Source organism: Myotis davidii, unplaced genomic scaffold (genome assembly GCF_000327345.1).
Source record: "Myotis davidii unplaced genomic scaffold, ASM32734v1 scaffold59, whole genome shotgun sequence".
Classification (NCBI taxonomy): domain Eukaryota; kingdom Metazoa; phylum Chordata; class Mammalia; order Chiroptera; family Vespertilionidae; genus Myotis; species Myotis davidii.
The window spans coordinates 2,760,229-2,775,737 of NW_006293001.1; the positions used below are offsets into that span (position 1 = coordinate 2,760,229).

A 15,509-nucleotide genomic window follows, 5' to 3' on the forward strand; every position below is an offset into this window, starting at 1 on the left:
GTTCTTTATAAATTTTGGATATTAACCCCTTATTGGATATGTCATTGGTGAATATCTTCCCTTGTTCAACAGCTTGTCTTTTTTTATGGTTTTCTTTGCTGTGAAAAACCTCTTTAGTTTGATGTACCCCTATTTGTTTATTTTTTCTTGTGTTTCCCTTTAATTGACCATGTATATGTGGGTTTATTTCTGGGTTATTTATTCTGTCCCTTTGATCTATTTATCTATTTTTATGCCAGTACTAGGCTGTTTTGATTTTTAGCCTTGTAGTATAGTTTGATATTTGGTAGTGTGTGGTACCTCCAACTTTGTTCTTCTTTTTTAAGATTTCTGTGGCTATTTGGGGTCTTTTTTGGTTCCATATACATGTAGGATTTTTTTTGTTGTTCAGTATGTTAGCTGTGTGTTTGTCATATATATATGACTTTTATTATGTTGAAATATGTTCCCTCTCTTTCCGCTTCGCTTAATTTTTTAAATCATAAATGGGTGCTGGATTTTGTCAAATGCTTTTTTCTGCATCTATTGATATGATCATGTGAGGTCATGTGATTTTTATCTTTCCTTTTGGAAAATAACGTGATTTTTAGTACTTTACTTTTTCACAGATAGCTTTAAGCAGTATACTTCTGTTTTTTGGATAATAAAATCAGAGCGGAAACAAAATAACTTTCCCAATAAAAAGCAAATAGTGAGGGTGTTATGATTAGGTTTCAGAAATGGATGAAGGGGGTGTCAGGGACACTCTGAAAGCAGGCAGATGGGAAGAGCAGTTTGATTAGAGTGAGTGATAACAGTGATACTTGCCTTTTTAAAAATATATATTTTATTGATTTTTTTACAGAGAAGAAGGGAGAGGGATAGAGTGTTAGAAACATCGATGAGAGAGAAACATCAATCAGCTGCCTCCTGCACACCCCCTACTGGGGATGTGCCCGAAACCAAGGTACATGCCCTTGACTGGAATCGAACCTGGGACCCTTCAGTCTGCAGGCTGACGCTCTATCCACTGAGCCAAACTGGTTAGGGCAGATATTTGCCTTTTTATTTATCTTCAGTTTCAAAAAGAGCAATGCCCCCTAATTGGGATATTTTTTTTGCTAGGATATACACTCATCTCTTCTTGGATTTTCAAACCTACCACTTGCTAGATACTATGATAGGTGCTAAGGAAATCATGAATAATATTCTGTTCTCAGTTTAGTATGCGAAAGCAGCCAAACAGACATCACAATGAAATAAGTGTTGTGCTAAGGGATTGGTACAGGATGCTATGGGACCTTATCAGAAGAGCACCTAAGTCAAATTTGGGGTTTAGAGATTTCCTGGATGAAGTGATATAGAAGATAAAAAAAATCAGTAGGAGTTAGAAAGGTGCTGAAGAATAGGACAGCAGAGTGGTTCAGATGGAGGGAATGGCACAGGCCTGGATGCAAGCAATTCATTAATGCTTTGCCATATCTGTCCAAAGTCTTATAGGTAGTGTGGTAAACAAGGAATCAGACTTAGTTCTATGACTCTGATACAATTTTCAGTATACTGATGAATAAAAATAAGCTCTCCAAAGAAACAACATGGAGCAAATAAAATAGGTAAAAGCAGAGAAATTCTGTTTGAAGTTGTGTGGAGGCAGCAGTTGCCCACCCTTTCAGCTGTTTCCTGTACCCTTAGAGGCAGTTTCTAAGGTGCTTCAGACTGAGGACCACAGTTTAAAATCCACTAGTCTAGAAAGGAAAAGGATCAGAGAAACAAGGACTGAGCCCTGGATAGTGGTCACAGCTTGAAGCCAGAAGAATGAAAAACTTGTAACCAATAGATAAAATATTAGAAAAGGGCATCAGAAAAGGACAAAACAACAACAGCAAAACCCCCCACAGGAAAACCCCCACAAAACATGAATAATATCAGGTTGTAGAAGGCATGGGAAAACATTGTTTTAAGAAATCTTTAGAGAGATTCAGAATGAAATCAATATAAAAGGTCAATATTAACTTTAAAAAACAGTATTGGGTGGAGCGGAGAGGCATGACTAGAAGCCAGTTTGCAAAAAATTAAGAAGAGCATAGGCGGTAAAGAAATGGAGACAGTATGCCTAGGTATGATGTCAGAGAAAGTACAGACAGTGCCTGTTGGAGAGAGCGAGATTATGAGTGATAATTTGTGATAGAAAAGAACTATGTGCCCAGCCTGCATGGCTCAGTGGTTGAGTGTCAATCTATGAACCAGGAGGTCACGGTTCGATTCCTGGTCAGGGCACATGCCTGGGTTGTGGGCTCAATCCCCAGTAGGGGGTGTGCAGGAGGCAGCCAATCAATGATTCTCTCATCATTGATGTTTCTATCTCTCTCTCCCTCTCCCTTCCTATCTGAAATCAATAAAAGAATATATTTTTAAAAAGAGAAAAGGAAAGAGCTATGTGTTTAAAAATGAGGACACATGTCCCAGAAGTTGGCAGAGGCAGGGGATTTCTGGTAGGTCCTATTTCAGGGCAAGATTCGGTTCTTTTGAAATGCCAATCTGCTTTAATTCACAGACAAGTCTTTTCAGCTGGGACGCCTTTTTTTTTTTTTTTAATCCTGCTGGCTTACTGAATTTATGAAACCATAGTAGAAGGAGAGATACTGGGCTCAAAAAGATACTGTGGTCCTTTTATTTCATCTGAGACTAGCTGGAGTGTAAATTTGATGATTCAAGGAGTAGTGCTGTTTTTTATTGCAGTATTTCTGGCATTAGTGTTAAATTTACTTCAGATTCAGAGAAACATGATGCTTTTTCTACCTGATGTGATTGCAAGCTTCTTTTCTTCAGCATGGTGGGTGCCACCGTGCTGTGGCACAGCTTTAGTGGTGATTGGGTTATTATTTCCCTGCATAGACAGGCATCTAAGAGAACCACATAAATTTAAAAGAGAGTGGTCCAATGTAATGTGATCTCGAACTGGTTATGGCCTTGGAGTAAGAATTGCTTTCTTGGGAACCTTGGTCACTCAACTGCTAGTGTGTAATGGCGTTTATCAATATACTTCTCCAGATTTTCTCTATGTTCGCTCTTGGTTGCCATATATATTTTTTTGCTGGAGGCATAACAATGGGAAATTTTGGTCCACAACTAGCAATGTATGAATGTAGAGTTATCCCAGAAAAATCTCATCAGGAATGAAGAAGATGAAAATATATCTTTTGTACAGAAAACAAGATGAGAAGGGCATGTAAATGGTAGGTATACCAATGAAACTACAGACTATAAAGTTGCCAGGATGCAGAAATGTGAGCTAATCACTGTGTTCCATTGCCCAAATGCCCTTCTCAACCAAAATTAGGGGGTTAGGAGGTATGGAAAGATTGATCCATCCTGATGGGTCATGAGGTTTTAGTGTCTCCTGGACCTGAAATGGGTGTAAGAGAAACACAGAGAATAAAATCTCCTTGGGAAATGTGACTACTGCACTTGTCTTCCATTTAGCTTCTCACCATGATTCAGTGGTTTCCTGCACTACTCACTTGAGTACATGACTCTGATAAAGTATTGCCATTACTTGCTCTTTGGAAAAGCAAAAATATTTTTTTTGCTATGTATACAATGCATATATTTATTAACATACTTTTAATCATGTGCATTAAAGAAAATAAATCAAAGTTATTGATAACATAATGGTTACTTTAATGTATTGTATAATCTCACCTTTTGTATAAAACATTTTGTGTTTTATGCAGTTCACATGACACTTTTAGTGGTCTTTTGTTCTTGTCACTGTGACCTAATCAGTTTTAAGTGTCATTATGCTCTTGCTCTCCTAGTTTTCTACTAATGTTGCTGGTCTCATGCTTGCACAGTTTTTATGAGACAAACTAGAGGCCCAGTGCATGAATTCGTGCACCAGTGGGGTCCCTCTGTCTGGCCTGCAGGATCGGGTGGAAACCGGCTCTCCAACATCCCCTGAGGGGTCCCAGACTGTAAAAGGGTGCAGGCCAGGCTGAGGGACCCCACCGGTGCACGATTGGGGCTGGAGAGGTTGGCCAGCTGGAGAGGGACAGTGGGAGGGCTCCAGGATGTTTCCGGTCCGCCTCACTCAGTCCCAATTGGCCAGACCCCAGCAGCAAGTTAACCTACTGGTTTGAGTATCTGCCCCCTGGTGGTCAGTGCACATCATAGCGACTGGTTGACCGGTCTACTGTCTGCCCCTTTGGTGGTTAGTGCACATCATAGCGAGTGGTTGAGTGGCCTTAGCATATCATTAGCATAATATGATTGGTTGAATGGACAACCCGATAACCAGACACTTAGCATATTAGGCTTTTGTTATATAGGATTCCTAGAAAATGTCAAAGCTAGGATACAGTACATCTGAGCTGCAGTCTTTGCAAAGTTAATATGTCTGTGTGCTCACATATTTTGCTTAGGTAGAAGATATGGAAAAAAGGGCCTCATATAATTTTCAATGATATTCTTTATACTTGAGCTTCTTATACTTAGATTTCCTTAAAGTCATAGTTTTACCAAGCAAATAACAAAATGTGATTGATTTTGTTAAGACTCTCCTAGTACCTCTGGCATCCTAATCTTATAATGTGGTAATAATATGTAGACCTTCTATTCAAAGCTATGAGCTTTCCTTTCATTGTGCCAAGAGCAAGTGTCAAATTAATCAATTTAATTTCAAGAATATATACATTACACCAGATGATCAAGCTGAATTTGTCAAGTTAGCAATAAGTAATGAGTTTGTGGAAATAAGTTTTTCTAGGTTGCCTTGATTTTAAGAAATGGCAAAAATAGAATAAAGCACTCTGCTTATGAAAGATGAAATGTTTCTTCAAATATATTGTAATAATCTAAAGCTCTCAAAGATGGCTAGCTAAGGAAAGATTGGGGTTGTATTAACTCTTTTTAGTTGGTTGGATCAAAACAAAGAGCAGGGTCTATTACTGTAGTTTATTAACATTACAGGAGTTGAATAATTACAGAGCTATTAGAAAGTATAATCTCATTGCTAGGTTATGGGAAGGTTTTATTTTGGATTTTGATCTTTTTTCTACCTTTTTGTTGTTGTTTTTTCCAGCCCATAGCCCTCTATAAAATCCTGTTTATTAAATAATAAAGGTAAAGAACATAACCTGAATACCTTACATTATCACAAACTAAATTTTTAAACAGGAAAATACGCTAAGCAAACTAAACTTGGCTAGTTCTACAAATATCAAGTAGAAATAGTGTTCAAATAAATTAACATACAATATTATAAGTAGCAATTATTACTCATTTTTTTTCATTTACATGGGTTTTAAGGATATAAAAATCCAGTGGAATTTTTGGAAGAATATTTTATTATGAATATTTGATTTTAAAAAACAACTCAGTTGCCTATTTAAATTTTGTCTCCTTTTTTTCCTGATTGCATGTGTATCAGTGGTTGAGAAACAGTGCTTTAAATACATTTTAAAATTTCAGCAGTTGGAAGAACTATTAAGCTGGAAGATCCCACCATTTATAGGCAAATTTATACTATAATAGGTCTCAGAAAGGCAAAGATGAGGAATACCATTTTTTCAGTTGCACAGGCTGACATATATATTAAGCAAACATTTATTGGGAAATGTGGGCAAAAACATTTCCTGCTTTTATAATTGAAAAAAATTATACCATGGGTGCTTCATTCTTTTAGATATAAAATAAAATTTTTGGAAGAAATAAAATTAACCTTCTACGAATCATTATCTTTGAGAATGGCCATCACATCTCAACAAATCAAAATACTGTGCATTTGATATACAACACAACACCTGTGACCATTTAATGCATCTTAATGAAGAAATCACCAATACCTGCTTAGTACTTTCCCTCTAATATGGATGTTTGTGTAAATTTCTGTCCTTTCATAGCTGCTTGATAAGAAAGTATGGAAGGGAAATCTATTTCAGGTTTGCAAATCTATAGTTACAGAGAAAGAAAATAGTAGAAGGAGTAGATCTGAAAAGCAACATTGTTAAAAGACACTTAACAAAAGCTTACTGGTATCTACCAACCCCCTGGCTTTGTGGAGGCAGAAAGATGGAGACATTAATCTTGTAACACAAAGGCTCATAATTCATTAGGAATAGTGAGGATTAAATAGGTAAATAATAAACTTATACTGGATACTATGGCTACTGGAGGTAAGACTATCACTAAAAGCAGAATTTAGTTCAAAAGCAGAAACGGAAAACAAAGATAGTAAGTGTTTGGATTAAGAATCAACAATAAGATGGGTTTCCAGAAATTTATTGAATAATGGTTTTTTGAGTGCCCAGTAATATTTATTTGATTCTAAGATGTCAGATTTTTAATAGAGAAAAAAAGTCTATATTAAATGTGCATTGTAAGAAGCATTTCTGAAATGTAACAATATGAACAAATATGTTAATTTGTGATGTGTACCAAGCACTTCGCTAGTATAGGGAGTAAAAGGTGTGCCTGCCTTATAGTAATGGGTCCAGCATTATGGAGATTAATCGAGTGGAGTCACACATATATTACACAAATAAATACATAAAAATACAATTATAAAGTTATGTTGCAAGCAATTCTGGATAAATTTAGTCATGTATATGTAGAAAAAAGTGATTTTAAAATGTTGAAATACAGGGGTTTATCTAAATCTGAGTTTTATCCTTTAGTTTTGATTAGTGAGGAGCAACAGGTCAATGAGCCAAGATAACCTCCCTTTCATCACCTTTCTCCCAACATCTCTGATCAACTTTGGGGTTCTGCTGTAGGTTGCAGTCCTGCCTCTCTTCCAGATGACTTCTCCACCATGTTGGCACCCTGTCTAAATTTGCAGTCAGAACTAGTTTTATGAATTCAGTTTGTATATTTTTATCCCACATTAAGATTCTTATAACCTCTCAGTTTATTCAAAATTTCTAGTTGAAATCTTTAAGAGAGTGTTAAAGATACTGTAAAAGAGCTCAGTTATCTTTACTTATCAAACATGATTGGTCAGATGATGTCTATTATATTACAACATGTTCAATTAATCAATATGCATTACGCATTACTATCCTATATAATAAAAGGCTAATATACAAATTGTCCCCTCGACCAGGAGTTCAACCAGGGGGTGGGGCTGGCCAGCCAACCACCCTCAGACCCTCCCCCCAGCCAGTCCCACCTCTGATCAGCTCCAATTGGTGCTGGCTGGCTGGACCCAACCCGTGCACAAATTCATGCACTGGGCCTCTAGTATTCTATAGTATGCTGGGACTATGGGAGATAAAATTGTTACATTTTCTACTTTAAAGGAGGCTTGAATCTAGTTAAGGAGATGAGAAAAATAATATTATTCTATGTTCTTCCAAAAATTCCACTGGATTTTTATATCAAAATCCATGTAAATGAAAAAAATTATGAGTAATAATTGCTACCTATAATATTATATGTTAATTTCTTTGAACACTATTTCTACTCAATATTTGTAGAACTAGCCAAGTTAGCTTAGAATATTTTTTCTGTTTAAAATTTTAGTTTTTGATAAAATAAGGTGTTCCATTTATATACTTTACATTTATTATTTAACAAACAGGAAAATATCAAGTGAAAAGGTATATATATATAACATTCTATTGTAATAGCTCCCAGTTTCAGGCAAAACAGTTTTTATATATTACCAAAAAGACTATCTTTTATAGATATTTTCTCTGTAAGACTATTCAAATATTATGAACAGTAACAAAATATGTTCCATAAATGAGTGCTTATTTACTTAGTCTCAGTGAAGTTTGTGTTGTGGCCAATTCTGCTGCTTCTAGTCACCCCATTATGTGTTGCTCATCTCTTCATTGCATAGGTACCTACCTGGTGTCTTCTTAGTCTATAAGAACTTGCTCTAAAAATGATTACTAGGAGTCTAGTTTTATTTCTTTCAAAACATTTCATTTTTTTGTGTTTAAAAGAATGAAGCACCTCTGGTAGAATTTTACTTTCAATTATAAAAACAGACTTTAGGGAGTAAGAGAGGTGGTCCTTACTCACTGTGAAATCATATCACTTGGTGTTATGAGTTGAATTGTGTTCCACCAAAATTCATATGTGGAAGATCTAAACCTTTCATGTAGGTTGTGATTATATTTGGAGACAGAGCCTTTAGTGATAATTGAGGTTAAATGAGGTCATATGGGTGGATCCTAATCAAATCTGACTGGTGTCCTTAAAAGAAGAGGAAATTTGGACACAGAAAAGAGACACCAGAATGTACAGGCACATTAAAAGGAACATGCGAGGCCACAGCGAGCGGGCAGTCTCTGCAAGCCAAAGAGAGGCCTCCGAGGAAATCACCTGATGACACTTGGATCACAGACTTACAGCCTCCAGAGCTGTAAGAAAATAAATTTTGATTTTTTAAGCCACCCAGCCCGTGGTGGTTTGGTATAGCAGCCCCGGAAAGCTAGTATACTGAGTAAAAGCTTTACAGTAGCTTAGTTCTATTTATCTTTGGAGTTGCAGGAGCAAACTCTCTGAAGTCGTTCCCCAGTTAATGGCCACCCTATCCTTTCAGCCGTTCTGATGAAAAAAACCATGGACTTATTTTTGACTACTCTCTGACACACCCAGACTTCTTAACAAATATAATGGCTCTCTATATAAAATTAAACACTACTTACCACCCTCTCTTTCTCCATCATCTCTTGTCTAGATTATTACAATTGCCTTTCAACTGGTGTCCCTGATTTTACACTTGCTCTTACACAGACTGTTCTCTGTGAAGCAGCCAGAATTATTCTCTTACAGCCCAAGTCAGATCATGTCACACTGCTTCTCAAAGCCCACTGATGGGGCTAGAAAACACTGTATGCTCATAAATATGTTGAAAACATAATAAGAGCTACTGAAAGAAATATGTCAAAAATCACAGTAACTGATAGAAAGACTGATTTTCTTCTTGTTCTTTATTTTATAAATATCCTCTAGTCTGCTTTTATTATTTTGGTAATTCAGAATACTTTTGAAATAGAAAAAAATATAGACATAAAAACACGTTTGACTTCTACAGATAGATCATAATTCTCTGACTTTATGCCACATATTTACAAACACCTAACTTGCTACAAAGCACTCTAGGGGTTAATTTAGTCAATAAAAAGACTTAAAAAAAAAAAAAAGAGAATCACAAACCATTACTGTTCAGCACACACAGGAAGGTACTGATAATAACTACAAAGACAAAGGAGATCATCTGTAACCCAGGGACTAAAATTAGTAATAATGTTGAAGGCAGTGCTACCAAATTATGTTTTCTAGAAGACAGCCACAGGCTCTTCTGTGGTAAAGAAGACTGATCACCTCCATTAGCCTTGACAAAAGCAATGACTTCTGGATGAGGGCATTTAATTATAATGTTTATCTAATCACTCTGTAGCCATTTACATAAACAAGATGGCTTACAGCGCACACATGGGGGTGGGGAGGGAAGTGGCGGTAAAACATAGTGTTTGGTGAAGAGTGTATTTTAAGCCAAACAATTCAACATCATAAGTCAGAATTACTGACATTTTATACTGGTGTTTTAAAAAATGTAATAAAAATGTGTATATACAGTCCATTCTATTGCCTTTGGATTACTGAAATTTCTGGTCTAGTAACAATAGTAATAACAATAATGATACCTAACACCTAATTTGAATTTATTTACACCAGATTCTGTTCTAGGTGCTTTTACCTACATTAACTAATTTACCTTTGTAATAATACTGTTAGGTTGAATACTATCATTATCCCAACTTTTTAAAAAATATGTTTTTATTGGTTTTTTAGAGAGAGAGTAAGGGAGAGGGTTGGAGAAATAGAAACATCAACGAGAGAGGAATATGATCCATCAGCTGCCTTCTGCATGCTCCCTAGTGGGGGATTGAGCTGGCAACCAGAATCAAACCAGTGACCTCTTGGTTTCTGGGTCAAAGGCTCAACCACTGAGCCACATTGGCTGGGCTCATTATCCCCACTTTAAGAAAACAGATATAGAGAAGTCCAAAGTCCCTCCAGTAAGTGATCATAGGAACTGTGGCTAAAGAGACTAAAGTCCAGTATTCTAAGCACTTATATACCTAGAGGTTATTATTATTATTATTATTATTATTTGCATTAGCATTTCTATCTTATGGCCAGAGTCACTAAAAATTACTTTGGATAAAATTAACAGAAGAATTTGATCCAAACTTACATTTTATTTGCTTATATTGCTGTCTCTAGTTTTTTTGGTTTCCCTTTTCTTTTCTTTTTGTAGTTTTTGACTGGAGTTATTTAAGTCCATCAGTATAGGTGAAAAACAGGAAAATGGGATTTTTTTTCTCATTTTATTTATTTAGAATATCTGCTTTTGATGTTTAAGAACATAAACTCTAAATAGCCAGGGCCTTCTTTGAGCTTTTTCAAATGTCCTGTCCAAGCCCGCAGCCTCTAAGAACTCTCTGCTGAGATTCCCAGTATCAGAGGTGGGGACTCAGGAAGGAGCAATGCATCTGTTTCCTTAAGGCAGTGGTTATCACATCCGCCTACCTCAGGAAAGAACACTGGCTACTTCTGCTACTGAGATGTATAAAATAAATCTTTTAGGTTAAAAAACTTACTTCTCCTCGTTGGAATTCATTTACGGATGAGAGCTATTATTAACAAGAGATAGGCCTGACAAGGAGGCATAGGTGACTAATGTCCACTTATAAATCTGACTCTCCAAAAAAAGTGCCTTTTCTATGAACTCATATTTTTATACCAGATTTCTTAGTACTTTCAGAACATCACTGTTGAAATGTCACTCTACTCCCAGGAATGGAATGACACATTCTATCACTGTCCTCACTGACACAGCACAATGGCTGTGAAAAAGAAACCAGGGCCCTGGGGGAATGGAGCACACGCAGCTCAGTGAAGGAAGTCATCCCAGGCCAGGGTTAGACGCAGCTGTGAGGAATAGGAATGTGGAGAGTGCTGGTGTAATCGTGATATGAGGGCAGGTCTGCTGGGTGTTTTGGGAGGTGATACCGTACAGGAGAGGGGTCCTGAAAGGGGAAGCTAGGAAGCCCGCATAGTGAAATGTAGATCACTTCCTTGTTCTGGAGCCATCTCTTTCATCTGGCTCTGCTGATGGAAATGCCACAGAACTGCATCTAGAGCAGCGGTTCTCAACCTGTGGGTCGCGACCCCTTTGGGGGTCGAACGACCCTTTCACAGGGGTCACCTAAGACCATTGGAAAACACATATATAATTACATATTGTTTTTGTGATTAATCACTATGCTTTAATTATGTTCAATTTGTAACAATGAAATTGGGGGTCACCACAACATGAGGAACTGAATTAAAGGGACACGACATTAGGAAGGTTGAGAACCACTGATCTAGAGGAAGCACATTGCAGCTGCAAGTGCAGAGGTTTTGGGGTCAAACAGACCTGGATTCAAATGTAATTCTATCAGCATATATGGCTTTGGGTAAGCCATCAAACACTTAGTTTCCTGCATCTATAACATGTAGAAATCAAACTATTAACCTAGAAAACAAAGTGCCTCATGTTATGCATGTAGCAGCTATATGCATATCAGATAGATATGCAAAATATGCAATAGCTAGTGGAAGCTTATATGTGCATTATACACACACATATGTCTGTACATAGATGTATTCATGGGTCTACTATAGTGCTCTTTCTCCTTTGTTATGTTACTTCCACAAGAAATTTGCCATATATTTTCTATTTTACATTTAAGTTTCCTTTTATCTTATAGAACTATGCTTTCACAAAATTTTCAGAATATGCACATAATTTCCTATTAAAAAATGGTTTTGGGCTGCTTTTTCTGAGGTAAATTAGAAGAATGACTAACTTGGAGAATTCTAATCATTAGCTACCTAAAAAAACAGGATGTTTACTGCATGATATAACAGATTCAGGCAATATGTTACTAATTTACTTTAACAAGAAAGAGAGTATTGCTCCTAATGAATAATATTAACAGCGTTCTTTTGGGCACCACTACTGTGCAGTAGTCACCTATGGCATCTTTATTTGAATTCATGACAGGGCTGGGTAAGGATTTGAGGCAGGTCTTCTGTATATTCAAATGGTTTGACCTGAGCCATAGCATATGTATGTGCCTAGGCAACTATCTAACATAATTATTCTAATCTAGCAGATTAAATCATGTTTATCATTCTACAAAGATGTTAGAGGCATATGCCAATTCCGGAAACCAGGCACACGTTCACAAGGCCCTACATTTAGTAGTTCCTGACCAACGGATTGGGTGCCGTCTATCAGAAGGACCTGAAGTTCTACCTGGCAGGTCACCGAACAGCCCTCCAAGCCGTTTACTGCTTCCTTCCTCCCACACGCTTCCTTAGTTAGGATTCCCAATGCGGAGGGAAAAGCAGGTAGTACTTTTGTTCCACCCCTCACTGTCTCTAATATACCTTATTCTCAGAATCACTCTGGGATCCAGTTTCAGGAAGATGAAAAATATCTCTTCCTCACAGGTTGGAGGTCCTGGACATGACCTTTATAATATTTACTTTATATATTTTTTCCAATTCTTACAATTTATGCCAAAAATTGTTGGAGATACCCGCCCTTTTAAAAATGACTTGCCATATCGATTACATAATGAATAAAACAGTTGATACATATTTGCTTTCTACCTATAATTTTGAACACAGTTATAAATATTTTAGTTTATGGATTAACTCTGTACCTGGTCCTCTCCTAATCCACCTGGTGTTTTTTTTTGAAATAATAAAATATATATCTTTGAGGCCAACATCCATAAATCCAGGATATTCTCAGCCATCTTGTTCTGTTATAGTATGAAGTTAGACTAGAAATAAGACAGTGTTAAGTGAAAGAAATTTTCTTTGCCTACTCCACCTCTCAAGGGCTCCATTTATAGGAGTACAGACCAGACATCCTATGGCCTACCTCATCCTTTCCATGGTACCAGCCAGCTGCTGAGCTCTAGTTTCTCCTTTTTAAATGGGGACAAAAATACCTGTCCTACCTCTCATAGGAGTGATTTGAGGTTTAATGAGATCATATCAAAGTATTTTATAACCCACATGACAAACATATGTGATAAGGTACTTATATTGAGCATCTACTAAATTCTAGGAATAGTACTTTACATATGTTATCATACCCCTTTAAAGCCTCAACATGACCCTGCCCAATGGTTATAATTATATTTGATGTAAGATGAGTTCATAAAAGCTCAAAAATGTCCTGTGATTTTCTAAGGTCAAATAGGACCAAGGAGCAGAGTCAAGACTCACCTCAATATTACTTCCAAATTAAGGCTTTACTTTTCTTTCCGCTCAGAGCTCAGACTTATTAATTATCCTAAAGAATGGCAGGTGGCGTCAAAAAAGGTGGGGGAATCGCCGAGTAATCTGCCCCTTCAGCAAAGCTGATGAAAATATCCTGGTAAAAATCAATGCTTTGAAGAGATCACCTGAAAACCCCAGGGCGTCATACATTTTTAAAATAGCTTTTATGTATTGAGCATAAAATAAAAAGAGAAAAAATAGACCCTTTAGGTGAAAGAACAATATGGTATGCCATCTCAGCCAGGTCCAAGCTTAGGGTTTTCGTAAGTTTCTTTGCAGACATATTACAAACATATACACACAGAGCAAATGAGACAAAACAGGGAAACATAAGAACTTCCTTTGTTTTTGGAAAATAGATGGAAACAACAGAAAGTTCTCAGAAATGCAGAGAGAAATTTTTTTCACAATTGCTAATATACTTCATATTAGAATTTGTCTATGAATTCCAACTTGAGACTTAGAAATCGGATCTTGGAGAAACTAGCAGATCTTATATATGTAGTAACATAGATAAGGTATCCATGGCTCTAGAACTTCAGGCCTTACCTTCTCTGCCTCCCACACTTTTGACAGAAGTCAAGGCAGGATCTTTCCTATCACAATTCTCTACTATGTCCACTGACTCTTTCAAGACCTCTCAATGACCTGAGCACTTTTCTTCAGTAACATTCCCTCAGAGCTTGAGCTACAATTATTCTAGCTATGCCTACATCTAACCATTTTAATTAATGATATGGACTTTATATGAGGGCTGCATGACCTACAGAAACCACAGCAACAATGGAATAAACAAATCTTTCCAAAAATCCTTTGAAGCTGCCCTACTGTTCTCACTTTAACATTCAAAATAGTACTTACTAGGGCCCGCAAGGCTCACTGTACAGTCTGGGCCATGCCTCTCTCACAGCCCCACCCCATTTCTTTCCCCACCCCCCTTCTGATTCAGCCGCACTCACCTTTCTGAGACAATCTCCCGACCCAGACCTTCCCACCTGCTGTTGCTCTCTCTAGTCCACCACACCACCACCCTGCCCACACCATTTCTTACTAAATTTTGTTCAATCTCAGCTTAAGCCTCATTTTCTTAGTTTTTCCTGAGCACATAGACTCAAGGCTTCTTAGCAACCTAGACTTCTTTATAGCATATTTCACAAATGTATTTATATAATTAAGTAATCGACTGTTTAGTATTTCTCTCCTGCATTTAAAGAAAGCCCCCAGGACCATGTCTATCTTATTCAATGTTACACTTAGCATGGTGTCTTGCTAAGTGTAGTATTGAATTAACTTCTTAACTCACTTTAAAAAAATAACTTACTAACTTTTTATTCAGTTAAGCATTGTGCATAGTAATACCTTCATGACTAGACTTTCAATGGATCATTTTTTTGTGTGTGTCACCATACATATAGAACAAAACATACTATACCCTGGGTTCCCCTGAAAGCATAGCCTGAGATAGAGGCTTTCTTAAAGGGTAATTGGTCTTAAGGAGCAGGAGTAAAGAACCAGAGAATGATTACTACAGATGAATTGTATTCCCTCAAAATTTATATGTTGAAGCCCTAGCTTCCATTGCAATTCTTTGGAGATAGAGTCTTGAGGAGGTAATCAAGGTTAAATGAAGTTAGAAGGATATGCTCCAAATCTGATAAATGATCTAAATCCTATATAATAAAGAGCTAGTATGCTAATTAGACTGAACAGCCAAATGACCTTCCGGATGAAGCCGGGGCTACGAGGGCCGGCTGAGGCTGCTAGTGGCTGTGAGGGCTAGCTGAGGCAGCCAGGGTTGCGAGGGCCAAGCCCCTTGCACAAATTTCATGCATCAGGCCGCTAGTGTGTGTGTGTGTGTGTGTGTGTATCTAAGCAACCCGGTTGACCGGTTGCTATGACAACGCACTGACCACCAGGGGGAGATGCTTAACGCAGGAGCTGCCCCCTGGTGGTCAGTGTGCTCCAACAGCCAACCTACCGTGGCTGGCCAACCTCCCGCAGTCCCTCGCCCTAGCCGGCCGGCCCTGATTCGCCTGATCGACTTAAGGGAGTGGGCCTAAGTCGGCAATCGGACCTCCTTAGTGCTTCCGCGGAGGCAGGAGAGGCTCTCGCCACTGCTGCTGTGCTCACCAGCCATGAGCCCAGTTTCTGGCTGAGCGGTGCTC

The 15,509-nt window shown here is 37.6% G+C and overlaps 1 protein-coding gene across 11 annotated transcripts in view; it reads left to right on the top strand.

Moving 5' to 3' along the window:
* Positions 1-15,509, top strand: part of SLC4A10 (solute carrier family 4, sodium bicarbonate transporter, member 10) — a 235,597-nt gene that overhangs the window by 166,821 nt on the left and 53,267 nt on the right. The gene's annotated exons all lie outside the window — the stretch shown is intronic.